Genomic DNA, 11504 nt, shown 5'->3' with positions numbered 1-11504 from the left:
TGGCTTTTATGGGCACCCAGGAAGGAGCCAGGACATGCATATTTGCCTGGAGTAGGTTGAGAAGGAGAACTTAGTCATTTTAAATTCCCATTTGAGTTGGAATTAGACTCTGCACTGTTGTGTGAAATTAAAGAGCAGGAAGATTTATTGGGCAGTGTGACCAGTTTTCTTCCTGAGTAACCAAGGCTTTGGCTTGGACTGAACCGAGGTAAAGTCTGGGCTGGATTCTTGTGGCTCAGAAGTAGTCCTAGCCTCCCAGGCTCTTAGACTATTCACTGAAAGGACCCTGGTCTGCTCTACTTTCACATGAACACAATGAGAACCAGGGAGGGTTTGCATGCCCCCGGGGAACACAGATGGTAGGTGACTGGACCAAGACTGTAACTTACATCCCCAGCACTGATTTTCAATAATGGTGAAGATAAATTTTAAATGATCTCAATATTCATAGCTCAAACATCCCCCTCCATCTCTCTCCCTATTAATTGCTTAACTAGTGATCATAATTTTGGGTCTGGTGTTGGCAGTTCTTCTGATCTATTATGTGATTCTGATTGTTAATACCGTTTCTAGAATATTCATGCCTATATTCTACAAGGGAGATTAGCCTGCATTATTCTCTTTGCATGCTATTATATTCACTGATACTGTGATGTATATGTTTCTGTGTTTTAATATCTCTGAAATCAGAACGCAGCAGAAAAGCTGCCATTGGCCTGGCCCAGGTCATAACATGATGCTCACGGCCTCTTCTGGACAGTTCTGAAATGTTCCAGTAACAAACTGCTGGCAAAACCAAGAAAGCCACTGTAAATCAAAACTTTCCAAGGGGAAAACAGTCATTGGAAAAAGAATTCCAGAAACAGACCTGTAGTGGGTGGCCATCCCAGCCTTGGCCTGGAAGTTCCGACCCCCATTAAGGCTTCGGTAATGGTCATGCCCACAAGGCGGGGCGGAGGAGGAAGCAGAAGACCCAGGATCGAGAGGAGGTCTCTCTCTTGGTTCTGGGATGCGGGACGCAGGAGGTAGACCGAGCAGAGTTCTCCAGAGAACACCACCGGACTGCGCCATACCTTTGCCAGACCCTGCAACTTACCCCTTCATTTGTAAGTTACCCCACAAAATAAACCTCCCTTTTAACTACATGGAGTGGCCTTAATAATTTCACCAATACAGACCTCTCTTTCAGAAAAGTCATATTGCCTGTATTTTGATAGTATAGGGGAAAGACATTATAGAGAATGTCATTGACAGCATCAGAGACCTTAAAAGTAATCAGGACAGAGTGGTGTTGAGGATGAAGACTCCCTCCCCACTACCCAGCCTCTTATCTCTGGTTTCTCTCATGCTCCTTATTCTTTGAAACTTTAAAAATAGACACAAAGCAGCGCTTTTATTAAATTTAAAACAAAAATCCTAAGTGCTTTTGTACTAGGACATTAAATGAAGTGAGTTTTACAGCTCTTGGCAGTTTTCATTATATGAAATAAAACCACACACTTTTGATATTAAACCACAAAAGGGCCCGAAGAGAATCCTAGTTTAATTTTCTTCTAGACCTTGTATAGGCAAAATTTTCCTGTCCTAACCACCTGCTCCCAAATAACCAGCAGCTGCTTCCCAAATAACTGACTTGGAGACTTAATATTAATTATAAATGTTCAGCCAATAGCTCAGGCTTGTTACTAACTAGCCTTTACAATTTAGCCCATTTCTGTTCATCTATGTGCTGCCCCAAGGCTCGTGGCTTTTACCTCTATCCCATTTTGTACGTCCAACTTGTTCAGCGTCTGGTTCCCTTGACTCCACCCTTTTTCATCCCATCCTTCTCAGTTTGGCTTTCCCACCTAAAACTTTATCCTGTTCAGCTATTGGCCAGTCAGCTTGTTTATTAAACTAATCATAGCAACATATAATTGCATAGTGCACAGAAGGATTATTCCACAGCAACCTTGACTATTTACAACAATATCAGAATTAGCATTTGGCCACTGATACTCAGCTATGAGTACATGGAACCCTGGGATCGTATCCAAGCAGGATCTGAAAGTACCATTCCAAGCTTTTTTACAATTGATTGGCTAATCTTTCTCTTTCTGTTTTCATTTTGATAATTTGCATTTTCACTAGGAAATTACCCACTGTCTTCAAAATTCCAGTTTGTTGGTATAGAATCCATACAGTTTTAATCACTTCTCCCTGTGGCTCACTTTCATGGATCACTTTCACTCAGTCTTGTCCTGAATTTGTACATGAGAATCTTGTGTCCACAAATAGTTTCTTCTTTTCTGCTATAATCACTTGCTTTGTTTTCCATTCTTTGTTATTTTTAAAATTTATTTATGAAAAAACAAACTGTGTTTTATTTTCTCTTATTTAACATTGAAAACATTTATGGCACACATTTTTATCTTTCGAGTACAGTTTTCGAGTACAGTGGCCTTTGGATTTTGGTAAAAAATATTTTCTTTCTGATTGATGACAAGTACTATTATACTTTGAATTTTTCCTCTTCACATGATTTTGATCATTTTAAAATCATAACTTTGTGTATGTATGCAGTTTTGTGTGTGGGTAGGTGCCTATCAGTGCCAGTTCCCCCAGAGGCCACTGGATCCTCTGGCTTTGGAGTTACAGGTGTTTGTGAGCTATTCAGCCTGCATGCTGGGAACCAAGCTCTGGCCCTCTCTGAGAGAAGTACAGTATGAGTACTTAATGGTTGAACCTTCTAGCCCCAATTTTGGTAATTTCTATATTATCTAATTCCAACTTTATTTGAGTGAGATCAGGAACTATGTCTAAGGACATTTCCCAGTGGTGCAGAGAAAAGCAGAGAGCCTTGGGTGACAGACTCATCATCATAAATAAAGGACCAGAGAATGTAGCTGTGAGACTTTGTTAAGAATGTTTTTGTTTTGTTTTGTTTTTCAGGCAGGTTCTCACCATATAGCCCAGGCTGGCCTTGAATTCATGATCCTTCTTCCTCTGCCTTCTGAATGCTGGGTTTATAGCCTGATCACTTCAAAGATTTATTCATTATTAAATATATCTGACTTTTGTAAGTATTCTATGGATACCAAAATATCCTTTCATTTCTTTTTGTTTGTTTGAGAGATGGCATATTTACACATAGGCACCCATTATATCATGTTATTCAATTCTTTTATCATGCTATGCTGAACATAACATGTGCTCAAGGTTTGCCCAGTTCTGAAATCAGCATTTCGGAATCTCTGGGTATAATGATTTTATCTACTTCTTCTTGTGTGTCTTACAGTTTTGGCCTTATACATTTAGCCCTTGTGTTCTTTTTTGTGTGTGCTTATACATCCATGATCTGTCTTTTTATCTGTGTACCTCTATTTCTTGGGTTTAGTAGTTTTATCTTTCTCTGAGGATTTCCAGTGGTAGGGGATGGGCATTTTTACCTGTTTTCTCTATTCTGAGACTCCTGCAGAACCCACAGCTTCATTTTCATTTATACACTTAGAGGCCTGGTGGCCACTGACTTAAGATGGGCATCCCTAGTTGGAAGGGTCTGTGCTCCAGTTACCATTTTCCTAGGATTCTAGTTACTGACTGCTGCTCAGCCTTGGAAGTTAAGACACAGCATTTCCTTTACAAGTAGTTGGGAGAATTGTGCTTTTTTTTTTTTTTTTTTGGTTGTTTTTTGTTTGTTTTTCGAGACAGGGTTTCTCTGCGTAGCTTTGGTTCCTGTCCTGGATCTCACTCTGTAGCCCAGGCAGGCCTCGAACTCATAGAGATCTGCCTGCCTCTGCCTCCCGAGTGCTGGGATTAAAGGCATACGCCACCACCACCTGGCTCAGATGTAGCATGAATCTTAAGTGTTCTTATTAATGAAACTCAAACCCGAGGCCAGTTATTGGGGTGATTGCTGGAAGATCAGAGACACAGAACAAGCCACAGCTATCTCACCTTGCTAGTTCCTCAGGTGATCCTGTTTCCTCAGGCTGGAAGCTTCTGAGTCCTCCTCCACATGTATCTCAGCTGAACTGTGTTGCTCCAAAGCCTGAATGCTTAACCAACCAAATGCTTAACTAACTGCATGTTTTACTCCTTTAGTTCCTGGTCCTCACGCCTTATATACCTTTCTCTTTCTGCCCCCACTCCCTGGGATTAAAGGTAGGGTTTCTGGGATTAAAGATGTGGGTCACCATGCTTAGCTGTTTCTAAAGTGGCCTTGAACTCAGAGATTCGGCTAGCTCTGCCTCCCAAGTGCTGGGATTAAAGGTGTGCACCACCACCGCCCAACTTCTGTTATGGCTTGCTCTTCCCATTTTCTAGCCACCATTTTTGGCTTTGTTCTAGTGGCTGTCTGTTCTCTGACCCCAGATATGTTTATTTCGGGGAACACACAATATTTCAGGGAACACAATAGCCACCACACTCAGACTTGTACATTCTTATCAGAATGTCAAAGAAGACAATGAGAAGGGAAAAAAGCAAGCAGGATAGCATGCCAAGAGAACTTCTGTGTTGTTGCTCTTTTGATGACTGGTTCTGAATTCCAAAAGATTTCTTAAATTAGAGTCTCCTCTGTTAAATTAGTGCCCACTCTGACCTGCCTTCAACTTTCTAAGTGCCCAGTTTTATGAGCATGTACACCAATGGGGTCTGTATTTCTGGATTTAATGGTTTTATGGCAGATCAACCACTTGGCCTTTGTTCCAGGATGGCTTTGTTCCCTTACCTCTCAAGGGAGAAAATGGAAAAGCCATCTTTTAACACAGTGGTCACATAAGGGCTCCTGTGTCATCATTTATATCCTGAGACTTGTTGAGTGAAAGTGTCATATACATTTTGCTTTCTGTGTTCAGTAATTACGTTTCCATCTTTGGGTGTGCACACATATCTATGTGCATAGGATTCATGTATGTGTGCACGTGCATGTGCATACACAGACAGACAGACAGACACACACACACACACACCTACATAAGACTTTGGGCTTGTCTAAATGTACCTACTGAGCCCAATTTAATTGCTTTGTAAATAGTACCTGAAGCGATGATCTGACCTAAGAGTTCCTAATGATACCAAAGAATGAGTGAAAGAATCCTCTCTTTGTGGTAAGATTATAATTCATGTGCACATAGAGTCAATCATGAAGACAGTTCACCAATGGGGTCTGGAAACCAGTTGGCCCCTTTGTCGTCCTTCTGGACACCAACCCCTCTGTCTACATTAGTCTGACAACTTAGTGTGAGGTTGAAAGCTTCAGTCAAGAGCTTCTCTTCCCAGTCATAGTTTGCCATTCAGTCATTGCAGCTGGACCTATGACTTATATGTATATAAGTGTGTGTGTGTGTGTGTGTGTGTGTGTGTGTGTGTGTGTGTGTGTATGTGTGTGTGTGTGTGTACATATATATGTATGTATAAGTATATCATATATACATATATATGGTGCTGCTGTTCATGTTCTCCTCTTAGCAGGTGTACAGACAAAATGCAGGAGCTCTGGGAACTGCCATCCCTGTGTGTGCCAACTTCACAGTGATGAGTAAAGTCGCTGAGGTGTGGCAGTTTCATTCTGTTGTTGTGATAAGACAGGCTGACCAAAACAGCAACTCGGTAGTTGTGGGGAAGGATTTATTTGGCTTTTACTTCCAGGTCAAATCTGTCATTGAGGGAATTCAGGGCAGAAACTGAAGGAGAAATTTGAGGTAGAAACTATGGAAGACCACTACTCGCTGGCCTACTCCTTGGCTCATGCTCAGTCAGCTTTTTACACAGCCCCAGGACCACCAGCTCGAGAAAGAGGGTCACCCACACTGGGCTGGACCCTCTTCCATTAATTAATAAACAAGATAATTCCTCATAGATGTACCCATAGAGCAACCTAATCTAGGCAAAACCCTCAGTTGAGGTTTCTTCCGATGACTTCCGGCTGTGTCAACTGACATGTAAACGAGTAAGTACATAGGCTGTTCATTGTACTCTTGCTGACATATTTAAACTGGCCAGCACCCATCAGAAGAACCTGAGGAAACATGACATCTGAGACTCCCTGAAGAAAAAGTGTCTGAGCTGTTCAAACATAGGTGCTCTTCCTGATGGCTGGGCTGTCCCTTGCATATGTGAATACTAACATCTTCTCAGGCCCTCACTGGTAAATCTTTCATTCATTCTGTGATTTCTTATAATTAGAAATTTCCATTGCACACCAGAATAAAAAAAAATGTATATATTGGGGCTGGAGTGATGGCTCAGTGGTTAAGAGTACCAACTGCTCTTCAAGAGGACCCTGGTTCAATTCCCAGCACCCACATGGCAGCAAACAACTGTCTGTAACTCCAAGATCTGACACCCTCACACAGACATACATGCAGGTAAAACACCAATGCACATAAAATAAGGATAAATAAATTGTTTTTTAAATCTATATATCTAATATATATTATAATTATGCCACTGGCTCCCAGAACCATAGGGTTCACTCCTAGCCATTGGTCAATTACCACATGCCTTTCTTTTATGGGATGCAGAAATTAAAAAAAAAAAAAAGATGATTTGTTTCAAAGCCTCTCTCTGCCATCTGCCATCTATTACACAGACTCCATGGAAGTGACATAAAGGGTAGAATTTTAATTACAGATGAGGGTACTATTCTCATTAGCCGCTGACTAGGCTCCTGGCTGCATGTGCATTGGTGTAGGAGGGGAAATTAAAAGACCTAAATAGGGGTGATTAACAGGGGCATCGTGAGGTGATAGAAGAATTTACAAATATTTGAAAGCCACACTCTCCCCCCCAAAATGGGAAGGAGCATTTGCACATGGGTAACTGTAGACTCTGAAAGTTAGGAAGAACCTCAGATATCATTGTTAAGGTTACAAAGGTTTTCAAACGAGCAACAAAAAATTCTAAAATTGTAGAAGCCTGACCGCTGTAAAAGTAAGCTTATTTTCTAAGAAGTTCAGACTAATTTTACAGACTTATTGACTTCAGCTTTTAAAACTACCAAACCAACATTTTAAATTTGGTCTTTATATGAAGGGAAAATACATATCAGTAATGACATTTAAGAACGTTTTCTTTTTTATAGAGTTCCCATGACATCACACACAACTTTTCTTTTCCATTTAAAACTTCCAAATATCCACAGAAGTCTTTTAAAAATAAGACCATTAAGAATATAGCTTATAGCTAGGTTTAGTGGAACATGCCTTTAACCCCAGGACTCAGGAGGCAGAGGCAGGTGGACCTCTGAGTTCGAGTCCAGCCTGGACTACAGAGTGAGTTCCAGGACAGCCAGAGCTACACAGTGAAACCATGTCTCGAAAAAATTTATGTATATAACATTTTTATTTTATGTGTATGAGTGTTTTCCTGCATGTATGTGCACCACATGTGTGCCTGGTTCTCATGGAGGACAAAGGAGGGAGTAGAATCTTCTGGAACTGTAGTTACAGATGGTTGTGAGCCACCATATGGGTGCTGGGAACCAAACCTGGGTCCTGTGTAAGAGCAGCCCATGCTCTTAATCATTGAGCCAGCTCTTCAACACCTATTTGTGCCAAGTCTTAAGAGGATATTATTGTTCTGATTTAAACAGTAAAAGAATTATATGACCTCATAGAGCCTAAAAGAAATGAAGGCAAAAACCAGGCGTAAATTTTTAGTTGAACTTTTCTTACTGTGTCCTGTCATGGAAATCTGTGATTATGGGTTAACTGTAGTGGATAGCCATCCCAGCATTTGCCTGGAAGTTCTGGCGCTCATGTGGGGCAAATTCCAAAGGCCTAGGTGGCTCCCTCCTTCAGCCTCCTCCCTAAACCCGCCTGCAAAGTTCCATTTAACCAGGGGACGCCTACAAAGTTCCATTCCCAAAAAAGGGAACAGCTAGTCTGGTCTCAGTTCCCTAGCTTAGCCCCTAGACCAGCGAAAACGCTGTGAGTGAGGCATTCCCACTCCTCCCTGAGTGCTGGCTCCCTGCCATCTTGGCTCCTGCCTTCAGCTGCCGCAGCCAGCCAAGGTCGCCAGCAGGCCCTGCTTTGGAACTATACCAATGCCTCCTGCTGCCTGAAAAGTGCTACTGCACCCCCCCAAACCACGGAAAGGTAAGCTTATTTCAAGTAAAAGTACTTGATAATTTTACACCTTAAAACTGACTAACAAATTTTGAGTAATTCTTGTAATATGGCTGACAACATTACCTCACAAGAATTTAAAAACCTTTTTGCCTGTATGATAAATGACATTTTCCTGGAAATATACAACCTCCCTAAGACAGATCTGGCCTGTACCATTTTGACATTCATTGTAATAATTCACACAGTGTTCAAACACTGGTTTAATAGTAAGAACAAAGATGAGTCATTATTGGGACTGATACAGGCTTTAAAAGATAGCAAAGAAGGCTTACAGAAAAAGATTCTCTTTCTGGAATCTGCCAACCAGGATTTACAGGCTTTAAAAGATAGCAATGAAGGCTTACAGAAAAAGATTCTTTCTATGGAATCTGCTGACCAGGACTTACATAAAAAGATTCTCTCTCTGGAATCTGCTAACCAGGATTTACAGGTTTTAAAACATAGCAATGAAGGCTTACAGAAAAAGATTCTTCTGAAATCTGCTGACCAGGACTTACATAAAAATATTCTCTCTCTGGAATATGCTAACCAGAATTTACAAAACAAGCTTGTACCCAAAATTGCTTTTATTGATAATAAATATGAGTATTTAATGGATAGAACTAACTCTCCAGAGTGGAAGTTGTAGCTACTCAGACACTATATAAGGAAGAAAAATTATCATGATGTGATAAGATAAGGTCCATGGAATCATGTGTTTCAGAAGAAAATAAAAACTTCCATGATTCCTTGAAAAGTCTGGAATCCCTTACAAGAGAGGAGGTTTACTCCCTGGAACAGACCCTAGGTGCTCGTTTACAAGCCCTGGAGGAAACTCTCAATAAACATGACAAGGGACCTAATAAGAAGAAGGGCAAGACCATACAGGTTGTAACATCTTCAAATGGCTCTCATACAATGGCTTTATCCTGTTATCATCCATGAGAATCCAGCAGATGACACATACCCCGAGCCATATACGACATATACATTACAACCAATTTCAACAAGGGACTTTAAAAATATAAAGGAAGCAGTAGTTACATATGGGATACACCCCCACATATGTAAAACAGATGTTAAATTCATGGTCTACCTCACATAGAATCATTCCAGATGACTGGCATCAGTTAATTTCAGCTGTTCTAGAATATAGCCAGCAGTTACAGTGGAAAAGCTGGTTGAGAGAAGAGGCAAGAAATTTAGAACAAGGTAAACTCAGAGGTTTTGAGATCTCCCAAGATCAAATACTTGGTGAGGGATGTTTCGCTGACAGGAATGTACAAGCCATTTATGATACAATATCCCTATGCTGTACAGCAGCTCTAAACGTTTGGGAAAAAATATCACAAAGATATTTCAGGGACCGCACGAACCCTTCACTGATTTTTTACAAAGGCTGAACACAGCTATAACAAAAGCTGTATCAGATAAGGAATTAAGAAAGTATTAACTGAGTCCTTGGCATTCGACAATGCTAATGCAGAATGCAAAAGAATACTTACACCATTAAAGATCAGATCAGCTCCTTTGGAAGAATGGATTCAGTATACTAATAGTGTTGAATCTCTTAACTACAGTAATGAGGCTTGGATAGGAGAGACAAATCCCAGAGGTGAAAGAAGGCCCTGTGGTACCAAATATTTTAAAATGTGGTACACCAGGTCATATAAGTAAAAATTGTACATAGGGTAATCCTAGAAGTAATACTCCTTCTAGGAATAGCCTAAACAGGAGACCCAAACCACCTCCTGGATTATGTAGACGATGTGGCAAAGGCCGACATTGGACCAGTGAGTGCAGATCAAAGATAAATATACAAGGCAACCCTTTACTGGTGAGAAACTCCTTGGGGGCCTCTTGCAGGCCCCCAAATCAAATGTGGTAAGAACACTCCCAGCCATTGTTGAAGACATTCCTCTCCAGGACAACTGAATAAACCAATGCCTAATGTAAAAACCAATACTGCAATGGATGATAAAACAGCTCTGATAGATGAATCACAGTTTACAAAGAACACAATAAAACAAATATTTTGGCAGACTTCCATAAATGAACAGAGACCAAAGCTTAGAATTCAAATTAATGGCTTGGTTCTGGAGGGCCTGGTAGACACAGGTGTGGACGTGACTATAATTACACCAAAATCATGGCATCCAAATTGGCCTCTTCAAGAGGTAAATGTCCAACTTTTAGGAATTGGCACCCTATCTCAGATAAAACAGAGTTCAAGATGGGTTGAATGCATAGGGCCAGAAGGACAGAAAGGAAAGCTGAAGCCATATGCAGCAAATGTAGCAGTAAATCTATGGGGCCGAGATCTGTCACAACAGTGGAATACCCAGATTAAAATTCCTACACTCTCAGAAAAGGAATACAGGCCAATGCATGTTTCTAGGAATAATATCATAACATGCTATAAAAACAGTCACCAACTATTCTTGCTCTACACAAACAGAGTACAACTGCTCTTGAACTCTCAGAAGTACCAACTGCCTTACCTTTAAAATGGCTAACTAATAAACCTGTCTGGACAGTGGCCTTTGACAAAAGAGAAGCTACAAGCTTTAGAACAGCTGGTTCAAGAGCAGTTAAATGCTCAACACATTGAAGAATCTACCAGCCCTTGGAATTCTCCTGTATTTGTTATTAAAAAAAAGTCTGGTAATTGGAGAATGCTGACAGATCTGAGAGCTATTAATAAAGTAATTCAGCCAATGGGCTCCCTACAGACTGGGATGCCCTTGCCCTCTCTGCTACCCAAAGAATGGCCTATAATAGTTATTGACTTAAAAGACTGTTTCTTTACCATACCCTTACAAGAAAATGATAGAGAAAAATTTGCCTTCACAGTTCCTAATTATAACAATTCTCAGCCAGTCAAGAGATATCAATGGAAGGTCCTCCCACAGGGAATGTTAAACAGCCCTACCTTATGCCAATACTTTGTGCAAAAACCATTGGAGATAATTCGTGTAAAGTTTCCACAATCCATAATTTATCACTATATGGATGATATCCTATTAGCTGATCCAAAGTTAGACACATTAGAAAGCATGTTTGAAGAAGTAAAAAAAGTTTTGCCTCGCTGGGGACTGCAAATTGCTCCTGAAAAAATACAAAGAGGAGATTCTATTAATTACTTAGGATATAAGATAGAGTTACAAAAAATTAGACCCCAAAAGGTACAACTGAGGAGAGATCGATTAAAGACTCTTAATGATTTTCAAAAGTTGTTAGGAAGCATTTCCAACTTATTGGGTATCATGGGAATACCCAAAGATGGACTACAAAATTTGGCTAATACTCTAGAAGGGGACAAAGAATTAAATAGTCCAAGAGAATTATCAGCGAAGCTGAGAAGGAATTGGCTCTAGTAGAAAAGACAATTCGAGAAGCACATGTGGATCG

Source organism: Onychomys torridus, chromosome 12, assembly GCF_903995425.1.
Source record: "Onychomys torridus chromosome 12, mOncTor1.1, whole genome shotgun sequence".
NCBI classification, from domain to species: Eukaryota; Metazoa; Chordata; class Mammalia; order Rodentia; family Cricetidae; genus Onychomys; species Onychomys torridus.
The sequence above is the reverse complement of the archived record's forward strand: the minus strand, read 5'-3'. Positions refer to the sequence as shown.